Source organism: Herpailurus yagouaroundi, unplaced genomic scaffold (genome assembly GCF_014898765.1).
Source record: "Herpailurus yagouaroundi ecotype Mexico unplaced genomic scaffold, PumYag 251, whole genome shotgun sequence".
Classification (NCBI taxonomy): domain Eukaryota; kingdom Metazoa; phylum Chordata; class Mammalia; order Carnivora; family Felidae; genus Herpailurus; species Herpailurus yagouaroundi.
Genome location: NW_024412468.1, coordinates 174,544 through 186,169, shown reverse-complemented (window position 1 = coordinate 186,169; position 11,626 = coordinate 174,544). Strand labels below are relative to the sequence as shown.

Here is an 11,626-nt window from a genome sequence, read left to right as displayed (position 1 = left end):
AAGAACGGATAGTACTTTAGTCCACCCACCCTAGGTGGTTTTACCTGTTACTAATTTAATCTGATCCTTGAATACTCCGTTGTTCTCTCTTCCAAAGCTGCTGCTTGTGGATGCAGAAGAGAGGATGGAACCCCCACTCACTGCCACATTCTTGTCCTTAGTCGTGCACATTATGATCTTTGAAATGTCAACCCCTTGATCACTATTCAGTGAGCTTATCAATACATGGTCCTCAGCTGCTCTGGTCCCCTAGTGTTTGCAGCCCGGTTTCCATGACAACAGGGGAAAGCCTGCATTAGGCCACATGCAGTGTCTGCACAAACTAAGGCATATTTACAATCTTCACTTGGAGGGAGAGGGCTGTTATAATTAGTTTGCTGATCTCATCCCTGCTGAGAGCTGGAGTGGAAGCTTCAGGGCTTCTTTGGCAGTTGTGTTGGGCATTGTTGACAACACACAGGGCATGGTGTCACTGTGTTAATCGAATCACTGGGCTTCAAGGGCACCTGGGATCAGTGGCAATGTGCCACCCGTCCAGGTACTGTGTTGGCCACTCTGTCTGCGTGCCCAGCCTGCAATATCTCTATGAAAAGTCTGTTGCTATGGGGTTCATGCCTCATCTGGGGCATCTGCTGCCTGATTACCAGGAGCTGTCAGTGCCTTATGAGCCAGGATATGAAAAACAGTGAGGACCACCTCATGGTCTTGCAGATAAACCCAAATGTCTTTCCACATAATCTTGACCCCACAGAGGCTTATTGATGATCATCCACCTTTCGGCTTCTCATTGTTCATCCCTTTAGAACAGCCCAGCTCTCCGTCTAATGGATTACATGCTCATGAGTGATCACCAGCCAAGCAGCCAAGTTCTGCACTGGGCCTTGTCTGATCTGGCTGCTCTGGATGTTTCTGTGTCCATCCGGATGGTGTCAGTGTTGGTGGAGTAGTGACTGCAGTTCAGGTGGTGAATTGCATCCATGAGAACAATGCGGAGAGGCATCAGCCAGAATTTCCCTGCTCCCTGTCCACAGGCTCCAGGGATGCTCCAGGAAGAGAGGGTGTGGCATTTGGAGCATCTACATACTCTATAGGGCCTAGTTTTGCCCTTATTTCTAGAGATAGTGGGTACACAGGGTGGTCCTCTGCTGAGAGAGACCCATAGTCACAGTGGGGGTTCCAGCCAATGCCGAGGTGGATTGTTGGAACACATCCTCACTCGACTACTTGAAAGGCAAAGAAGTTCTTCACACAATATCCTTTTCCTTATGCGAGACTCTGCCTGTAGGAGCACTGCGTACACTGCCAGAGCTCACGATCTGTGGGTAGCCAGCCACGTGAGACTCCAGGAGCCTCCAGTTCTATAAGTGACTGACACCCCATCAGGCAGCCTGTGCAAATGGAGGGTGATGGTTGGAAGTAGAAAACTGCACCCCACCCCCACCCATCAGAAAGATGCTGGCTGCGTGTGGTCACTGCACCTTTGAGGCTCTAAGGGGTCTGAGGGCTGGCCCTAGCTCCACAGACCTGGAGTTCCCAGGCTCCTCAAGGCTCCCTGACAGGGTCAGAGTGAGCTTGCAGGCCCTGCAAGCCAGTAGACCCAGGAACCTGCAAGGAGGCAGCTGTAGGGAGACGCCAGGCCGCAGAAGGAGGAAACCGGGAGCCGTTGGCTTCTGCCTCCAGCTTCAGCTTCCAACTCCACAAATGTGCATGTCTTTCCTGAAGGCAGACCTGGAAGAATCTGGAGGACCTCGGCATGGCCCCATGGGAGGTAGGGAGGTCCCCTCTGAGAAGAGATACCTGGAGGCCTTGACTGCTGAAGAAGCCTCAGACCCCACGGAAGGTGCTAGTCCCCCAAGGGATCGACAGTCCTTAGTATCAAAGGAAGCCCAGAAGGCCATTCAGAGTGTGGCCTCTGCACCCTGGATGCTGTGCAGGTGGACGGGTCAGGTCAGATGTTCACAGGCTTAGAGTACGCCTGGCAGCCTGGGGCCAGCCACCAGCGTGCTGACCGTGTGAGGGCAGGTGGAGCAGGTCAGGGGAGCCAGGACCCAGAACAGGACAATGTCCAGCCAGGCTGGGGTGGGGGGACAGTGGGAACTGTTGGGGGGGTCATGGCAGCCTGAACCTGCACCATTGGGCCTATTGGTCTCCCTTAGGGCAGACCCGGAGGACTTGGATTTGCCCTGCCAGATCGGGGCCTGCCCACTGGACTCCAGCCAAAAACAACACCTGGGGGCCTTGAGTTCTGGAGAAGGCCAGGAACGCATTGTGCAGCCTGTCTGAAGGGTGAGTGACGGTAGCTAGTTAAAAGCGGCCAGCTTGGAATGAGTTTCGGTGGGTGGTGTCCTTATAGCCTGGAAGCTATAGCCTGGTTGTGGATAAGCCCAAATCCACAGGGCTGAAGAAAGGCACCCCAAGACTGACTGACTGGGTCTGAAGGAGCTAACAGACCACACAGACAACTGGAGTAGGGCAGCTGTAAGGAGGGCCCAGGGCACAGGAACAGGCCCTTGGGAGGGTCATGGCAACTTGATTGATTTGACTCCACACCCACACAAGGCAGAGAGGGAGAAATCAGGACTCCCTGACCAGAAGGCAAGGGATGGCCAGTATGCCCACCTTCTGGACACATCTGGGAGCCTAGATGGTTGGGAAAACCCTCACCCCCTCAGGCAGCGGGAGTGAACGGGGACTGATGGTTGCCAGTTGGAAACAAAAGCCTTAGCAAGGTTTTCTGGGTGAGGTTTCTCTCCTGCATGGAGGCTCCATAGGAGTCAGGACAAGCTTCACTCTAGAGGCTTGCAAGGCTGCTGACTCTGTGAAGATGGGCATGTGAGCTGGCAGAACAGGTCAGGGGGCTCAGGGACCTGGGACAGGGCAGCCGTTGGGATAGGCAGACTCTGCCTGACTCTAAGATGAAATCTAACAAACGCCTTTTTGCCCTGAAGGCAGGCCTGGAGGAATCTGGACCGCATCTGCAGGTGGGGCACCTGTGGGATGGTCGAGGTAAAAACCAAGAAGAGACACCTAGGCAGCCTTGACTGCTGGAGAAACCTGGGACCTTTTCTAGTGGCAGCGAGTGACAATCCCTGCCATTAAATGGAGGCTCAGGAAGATATTACGGATGTGGGTGCTGTCCACTCTGAAGTCTTTCCCTGTGATTGAGGATGGGCCCTATCTTCACAGGGCTGGAGTGACCCCTGTAGCTCCAAACCAGCTCACAGTGTGTAGATGCCCCGGTCTAGGTGGTGCAGTCAGTGTAGCCAGGGGCCTGAAACAGGGCAAGATGAGACAAATGGGGCTGGTAACAGGAGAAGCTGTTAGGGGTATCTGGCACCTGCCTTTTTTTCCAATCCTTAACCATCACACTGAGTCCCTATGTTCCACCATAGGGACATGGATTGCCCTGCCAGAGCAGGGCCTGGCCACTGGCATGGGTAGCCAGCCAAAAACCAAACAAAGAAACAAAACAAAAACAAAAAACTGCAGGGTGACAGAAGTGGCCGACTGACCTGTATGAGCTGGGCCAGACTGCCAGGGGCCCACTGCACATGCCAAGGCAGAGGCTGGAAGAGGGAGGGCCCACCCACCCATGGGCGGGCCCCATGGGCCCACCCATGGGCAGCCCAGCCTCAAAATGAGGCCTGCTATTGAAATGAAGGACCGTAGGTTCGAGCCCAGGCTCCTGATCAGGCTGCCAGGAGGCCAGTCTGTCCCCAGCACAGAACTTTGAAAGCCTTTGCTGTTTTAGAAGCTATGAGTCACATTAGGCACCCACTCCACAGGGGACTGTGTGTGGCCAGGTGCAGTAGCCTCCTTGAAAGAATTTTGAAAAGGAAGCATTTTCCACCCTGGGAGTGGGCATTTTGGGGAGACTGGCCCCAGCTTGACAGCCAGGAACTAATTTGTAGGTCAAGGCTGGGTGGCACAGCAGCTGAATGCTCATGCACAGCCTAAGACCAGTTGAGACAGAGCCAGCTGTGCACGTATGGGCTATTCAGGCTCCAGGGGAGGTCTGGACCTGAAACAGAGAAGTATAGGTAGAGCCCAGCCCCTGAGCAGGCCCTTGGTGGACTGGTGTGAACTCAGCTGCCCAACAGAGCCCCTACAGGCAAACTAGCCTGGCAGTGACCAGTTGGAGGGCAGCTCAGCATGAGCCAACTGTGCATTCATGGCCACCACAGGCCTTGGATGCCCTGGACTTTATAAAGGGCAGCTGAATGCGGAACCCAGGCCTGAGAACTGCCTCCCAGAGGTACTTGGTACCTACACAGTCCAAGTCGTATCACACAAAATCACGTGTACTGCCCAGAAGGCAGAGCTGGAGTAATCTGGGATGCGTTGGAGCAAAGTTGAGAGGGGTGGTTGGACACCTTGGAGCCTCCAGTGCTGGACATCATCAGACAGCCAGTTCAATTAGGAGCTGTCAGCTAGGATCTGACTGCCACCTCAGAGGGACTATCCTGGGGTAGGCTTCCTCTGTCCTGAGGCTGTGCAGGGGCTGTTAAGTGTCTCGGGTGCTCTAGAGACTGGAGTGTCCCCAGGAGTACATGGCTGGCAAGGCCTAGACAGCATGTATGTGGGCCACTCAGAGATCCGAGCAGACAAGGACCTAAAACAAGGCAGCTTAGGGGGAGGGCATAGGTTAGGGTTAGGTTTTCAACCAGAATAATACTGTGTAGCCCCATCCTCATTGCAAATAGCACAGTGACATTGGTGTTCCTGGCAGACTGTACTGCAAGGTCATGTGATCTGAACTGGTTTTCTCCTCAGACCTAGGCTTCAGGCCGAACAAGGGCTAGCTTTAGAGTTAGGACCTGGGTGAGGGTAGGGGCCAATCCACCGGCAAAGTGGAGACCTCTCCAGAGGGCTGAGTTCAGGGCAAGGATGAGGTGATGGGTCAGGCTTAAGCTTTGGGGTCAGGGGCCAGTTGATTGTGTGAGTTAGGATTAGGGTTTAGGGTTTGGGAGTGAGAATGCTGTTAGGCTTAGGTCCCGGGAAGTGGAAGAAGCCAAACTGTCAGAGGTGCACTGATCTCTCCATAGCACTGAGTGGAGGGCGCGAGTTAGGATGTGGCCCAGGCTTAGGTTCAAGTTCAGGGGCCAGCTGCTTGCACAAGCTAGGCTTAGGTTTTTGGATCAGGATCCCCTCTGCACCTCCATCTGGGCTGTGTACATGTCCCGGCCAGCTTCTCTGTTCTGCTCTGAGTAATTCAGTGACAGTAATGGGTCCCCAATCCGTTCTTTTCTCGCACCTAGGAGATGAGCCTCTTAAGGGGCCAGAGCCATGGCTAGGGTTAGGGTTAGGTTCCCAGAGGTATCAGGGGCCAAACCCCTAGCACTGCAGCGATCTCCCTGGATGGCTGAGTTTAGGGCACGTGTGTTGGTCAGGCTTAGAGTCTGGGCTCAGGGGCCTGCTGGTGGCCTGGCCCAAGGTTAGGTTGGGCCTAACCCCAACCTAATCGCCGTCTACAGCCACATCCCAGCCATGGGAATGTCATGGAAAACTCGTCACTGAATAATTCTGCACAAATCATGTGTCACATATCCATTCTTTCCTCAGACTTAGGAGATGAGCTCCCTTAGGGCCAGAGCCATGGCCAGGGTTAGGATTGGGTCCTGGGAGGTGGCAGGGTCCAAACTTCCACCAGCTGAATTTTTTCCCTGGAGGGCTAACTTGAGAGCACATACTGGGTTGCAGGTCAGACCTAGGCTTTAGGCTCAGTGGATGGCGTATGGTTTGGGCCAGGGTTAGGTCTTGCCTCAGGATCCCCATCACCGGCTCCATACCATCCATGGAAATGTCATGGTGCAATTCTGGGTTCATTGCTGAATAACTCTGTACCAGTCACGGGCCCCTCTCTCGTTGATTGCTCAGACCTAAGAGATGGGCCATCTTCAAGCCAGAACCATGGCTAGGGTTAGTGTTAGGTCGAGGGAGGTGGCATTGGCCAAATAGCCAGGAGTGCAGTGATCTGCCTGGAGGGCTGAGTGGAGGACGCGTGCTAGGTTGCAGGTCAGGCTGGGGGTCTGGGCTCATGACCTGATGGTCTGGGCCAGGGTTAGGCTTGGCTCAGGATCCCCTTCTGCAGCTCCAGCCCAGCCATGCAAGTGGCATGTTCAACTTTGGGCTCCTGGCTGAATAATTCTGCCTAGGTTTGGTCCCCAAATCCTTAGTTTCCTCAGACCTAGGAGGCAGAACAGGCCTGAATGAGGAGGTAGGTCCTGCCTCGTGGGGGCCTCAAATGGGATTGCATCCCCAGCCCACACCTTCCTCTCAGGGAACCCAAGTAAGCTGCACCCGGACTCCTACCCACGGATACTGTGAGATAGTAAATGTGCCTTGTTTCAAGCCACCTAGTCCACTGTAATGTTGTTTATGCCAGAGTCACTGATGGAAGAAGCATCTTCCTGTGTCTGGGCATATTTAAACCTTTCTCTTTGTTTTTTGTTTTGTTTCGTTTTCCGAAAAAAAGTAGTTTTATTATTCACCTTCTGAGTTATTGCTCAGGGACAAGTGCGGGCTACATGGAATGGAGAACATGGACATCAAGGCCTTCTGGGATTCTCATGGGCTAATTGCCAAGCACACACTGGCCACAAGGGTGTCTACTAGGTCAGAGGGATGAATGAGTTTGGAGAAATTTGTCAGGTTATCTGGAACAATCTGCAGGGAGGTCCTGCTCCCATGTCTTGGACTAAGCCTTGTCTTTCACCAGCAATTTGTCTAAGATGCTGTGGGTATCCACGTGGGTGGCCCCAGCAGCTCTGTACTGAAAAGAGAGCTAATAGTTCCCAGATGTCCCTAACAGCGAGAGAGCTGAAGGGAAGGTTTCATTGTTTGTGGAAGCCAGGTGGGCCCTGGTGGCAGGCTGTCAGGTGTCACCAAGGTCCAGGGGAACACTTATGGGGTATATCAGAGGCCAGAATCCTCATCCTCAGAGTGAGAGCAGAAAGAAGCTTCTGGAATTGCAACTAAGAAATGCTCTTGGCACAGAACTTACTCCAGGCCCATCTTGGGATAGGGCAGTTTCCTAACTGACTCCCAGTAAGTTAGTTCTCAGATTTCTCAGTGAGTCTATTTGGAATCACTTTTTTTTTTTTTTTAACAGAGAAATCAAAAATCCCAAGTGAAAGTACTTCATTTGGGGTGCCTGGGTGGCTCAGTCAGTTGATTGTCTGACTTCAGCTTAGGTCATGATGTCACAGTTTGTGAATCGAGACTTGCATCAGGCTCACGGCTCTCAGTGCAGAGCCCTCTTTGGATCTTCTGATCCCTCTCTCTCTGCCCTTTCCCTGCTCACACTCGCTCTCTCAAAAATAAATAATAAAACATTAAAAAAAAAGAAAGTACTTTATTCATGAGAGCCTTCCTGAAACCTTTTCAGGATCCTTCCATACTCTGAGGATGCAGGGAATGCCCAGCCTCAACTCTTCCTCAATGGGTGTTTCACATTGTAAGTTCATTTTGCTTCTGGTGGAGGCTGGAGCGCAATTGGCCACAGTCTTGGTGAGGCCAGAAAGCTTCAGGTTGTTCCTCAGATCCCCTCCATTCAGTTGGCAAAGTGGGATAACCCCATACAACACCAAAGACCCTGCTGGTAGAGGGTGGAGGGACTGTGATTTCTAAGTAGGAGGGCTTTGGGTGCAGGGAGGGTGGGATGAGCCCCTGTGGGCCCATCACTGAACTCTTTTAAACATTTCATATGCTGGGGAGTCACTGAAGTTTGAGTACTCCTGTAATAGGGCATAGGTGCCAAGGCACAGAAGTGTAGAACTTTAGGGAGAACAGAAACTTGCTCCTGGTGCAATACTGTTTAGTGACAGAAAGAAAGAAAGGACAGTACAGTCTCTAGACCCTCTAGATTCACAGTAGAAAATCATGAGCAGGTTTGGGAAAAGGAATTCTCTTCTTCAGACCGAAGTTCAATAAAAGAACACATTTCTTCTCTCTGGAGACTGGCTTTTTTCACTTGCAAGGTTGGCATTGGCAGATGCGCGATCTGGGGGGAAATGTATTTTCTTATAGTGGGCTGAGCTGGGAGGCAAGTTGAAGAGCAATCCCTTGCTTCCAGCTATCTGGGCAGAGCTGCAGTCCTCCCACGCTGCAGATTCCTGAGGAGGGGCTAGGTATCAGTCTTGCTGGAGGAGGCTTAGGAGGGCTCATATTTCCTATCAGGCTGGGGCTCTGGCACCACATGCCCACTGGAGTAGGCGTGAGAGTAGCCAGGCTCTGAGGAGCTGGGGCTGGCTGGGAGGGGTAATGCTGTGGCTTGCCAGACAGAACAGAGGGGCTCCCTGCCTGGGACATCAGGTACTGATCCATAGTTGTGAGACCAAGCCCGCTGAAGCTGCAGTTGGTGGCACCATATGCAAAAAATGCTTCCGGCTCTGGCTTTGTCCACTGAGGAGAGAAAAGCCATGGATTTGGAGGCATGTCACTGTCATTCCTCAGGGTCACATCTGCACCCTGGCTCATGTGGCTCAGTCGCTGGGGGCTCTTGACAAGGCTCAGAGCTCTGGAGAAGTGTCCGTCCACTTCGTCACTGATGTCCCCTTGGAAATAGGAGACAAGGATGCACTGGGAATTCTACTTGTTATAGGTCTCTGCAGCTGGATATCAGTCTTCCCCATTTCTTCCCTTGTGAGGGACGCAGCTAAAAGCTACGTGTGCCCCTGGGAGGTGGTGCCACACCACGTATTGGTCCCTGTGGGCCCCTTGGAGACGGCCACTGTGATTTCTTAGTCACTCACAGCAGCCAAGCACGTTTGATGAGGACCCTTGCATATGTTTGCAGGGAAGACTCATCACAGCCTCACTCATGGGCCTACACTTGCATATTTCAGGTACGCATACTGCCACACTGCCTCCCCAAGGGGGCATCGTGGTAGGTAGAGTGTCAACAGTGAAGACGCCAAGAACAGGAAGAGGATTTCACTCCTTCTACCCCGACAGGGGTCTTCACTCTCTAATTGACTAATTCTTTGTTACAGCCACCTTTGACCTTGGACAAGAGACCCTGCAGGCAAAGCATCCCCTGCTGGAACCCACATCACACCCTCAAGCAGCAAGGACTGTCCTGAGTCCCTGCCCAGGATTGACCCCAGGACAATGATGGGCCTGGCCTTAGTACCCCTGGCACACACCCTTTGGCCTTCTCTCCCCTCTGCATGCACCCAGCAGCTTAACTGCCCCCTTGTACATACCCAGTGCCCCCTGCACTCACCTGTGGGCCCCCCTGCACACACACACTTGCCCCCTCCCCACACTCACCTGCCTCCTACACGCACAAACCTTCCCCCACTGCATGCACCCATGTGCTCCTGAACGCACCGACCCGTCATCACTCACCCCAGGGGCCTCTGTCCCACATCTTCCTCTATTACCCCCTTGCCCTGGTTACAGGGTGCTACAGTTGGAGGGAAGAAATGAGGCCAAGTGCTCCTGGGGAGACCTGGTGCACCTGCAGAAAAATCCTGTGGCATCGCCTCCCAGGGAGGAAGAAGGGGTGCCCAGCCTTGCAGCAGGTGCGACTGAGCTCCTGATGGGCCTGAGAGGCTGCACAACACAACTGAAGCCAGGGAAGCTCTCATCCAAGTTGGAACATGAAGAGGAGAGTTTCCCTTGGGATCTTTCTGGATTCAGATCCTACATTGATGGAGGTTTATCTCAGGGGAAAGCCCATGAGTGGAACTTCTGACTTGTTGTCCTATAATGTCTTCCCTGGAGGAACGTTCTGCATGAGTGACAAGATAATCCCGGTGGCTGTGGAGCCTCCAGGAAGGTGCTGTTCTGACCTCAGCAATGTCCCTGCCCCCCTCCCACCCTCCATTCTCCTGGTGTCCATGAGACAAGCAGAGAAATGGAAGAGCTGGTGAAACTTTGGAAGAGGCCACATGCCTTTAGGTGCTTGGGACCATCAGACCTGATGCACACGCGATTGCTACTGTGAGTGTGGTCAGAGGAAATGCCCGTGGACACTAAAAAGCTGTTGGCATGAATCATTATTAACAATCACAGAGTCTGCAGTTTCAGGGCCTATATCAGGTCCTCCTGAGACACACCAACATGTCTAATGGCCCTGCTGCCCATAAAGGTTCGCAGTGGCTGACAAGGCAATGTGCCCACCTGACTGACAGTGCCAGCACCTCTTGGACCCACCTGCTCAGAGCAACCTGGATGGCAGGGACCTGTTTCCAGGCTGGCCTTCCCCCACCCCACACAGAACCTGCTCTCCAGTTCTTCCCTGTTTCTGTGTCTCTCATTCCTTTCCCTCTGCCTTTGTGTCCCCAATCCCTAACTTCCTGCTGAGTATTCCTACAAGCTCAGGGGAAATGGGGTGGCCGAGAGAGACTCGCCACCATCAATGAGTTTCAGGACATTCTGGCTATTTCCCCCAGGCCAAAAGACTGTCTCTCTGGGCACATCCTGGCTCTTTGCTGGCAATGAGGGCACTGTTTAAACCTTTATTATTTTTAAATAACAAGTATTGATGAGGATGTGCAGAAAAAGGAACGTTCCTGCACTGTTGGTGGGAATGCAAAGTGGTGCAGCTACCTTGGGGAACAGTTTGGAGGTTCCTCAAAAAGTTAAAAACAGAACCACCTGATGGTCCAGTAACTGCACTCCTGGGTGTTTACCCAAAGGAAAGGAAATCACTGTTTGGAAGAGATCTCTGCACATCCATGTTCATGGCAGCATTGTTCACAATGGCCAAGTCATGGAAGCAAGTTAAGTGTCCATCCATTGACTGATGTACGTACGAAGGAATATCGCTCAGCTGTAAAAAAGAACGGTCAGATCTGGAGGATGTTATGCTGAATGAAATAAGCCAGACACACAAGGAGAAGGATGTGTGGTGTCACTTACACGTGGAATCTGAAGAACAGGCAGAAGCTGAGCACAGAACGACCTGGTGTAGGGACAGGTCGGGATCAGTTGGCCTCATCATTTGTGGGGCACACGGTGTCAGTCATGCAGGAGGAAGCCTGGAGACCTGGCACCCGGCACAGTGACCGGCTGACAGCGCTGTACTGTATGTGTGTGACCTCAGGTGCTATGACTACACACAGACAGTAACCGAGTGGGAAGGCAGGTCCAGAGCTTGGCTCAAGCCATCACGTCACTGATACACATGCCTCAGATCACTGTGCTGAACACCCTAAATAGATGCAGTTCTTACTAAAATGTTTAAAGTTTTTTTTTCAACGTTTTTTTATTTATTTTTGGGACAGAGAGAGACAGAGCATGAACAGGGGAGGGGCAGAGAGAGAGGGAGACACAGAATCGGAAACAGGCTCCAGGCTCTGAGCCATCAGCCCAGAGCCCGACGCGGGGCTCGAACTCACGGACCGCGAGATCGTGACCTGGCTGAAGTCGGACGCTTAACCGACTGCGCCACCCAGGCGCCCCAATGTTTAAAGTTTTAAAACTAAAACAACTAGCCTGTGTGGAGATTTTGGGGGCACAGGTGCAAAGTGTAAGCCTCAGGCCCACGAAAATGCGTCTCCAGTACTCACTTTGATAGTTAAGGTGTCCTGAACTAGTGGTGCCACTACCTGCTCTCCAGGGACTCCAGGTAGATGGATAGAGGTGGGTCAACAGAAGGGCAGGGCCATCACCTTCT

At 52.8% G+C, this 11,626-nt stretch overlaps 1 pseudogene; it reads right to left on the bottom strand.

Annotated features, from left to right (window-relative positions):
* Nucleotides 1–7,925: 7,925 nt before the first annotated feature.
* On the bottom strand, nt 7,926–9,309 carry LOC121020785 (transcription cofactor vestigial-like protein 1; annotated as a pseudogene).
* Nucleotides 9,310–11,626: the final 2,317 nt, after the last annotated feature.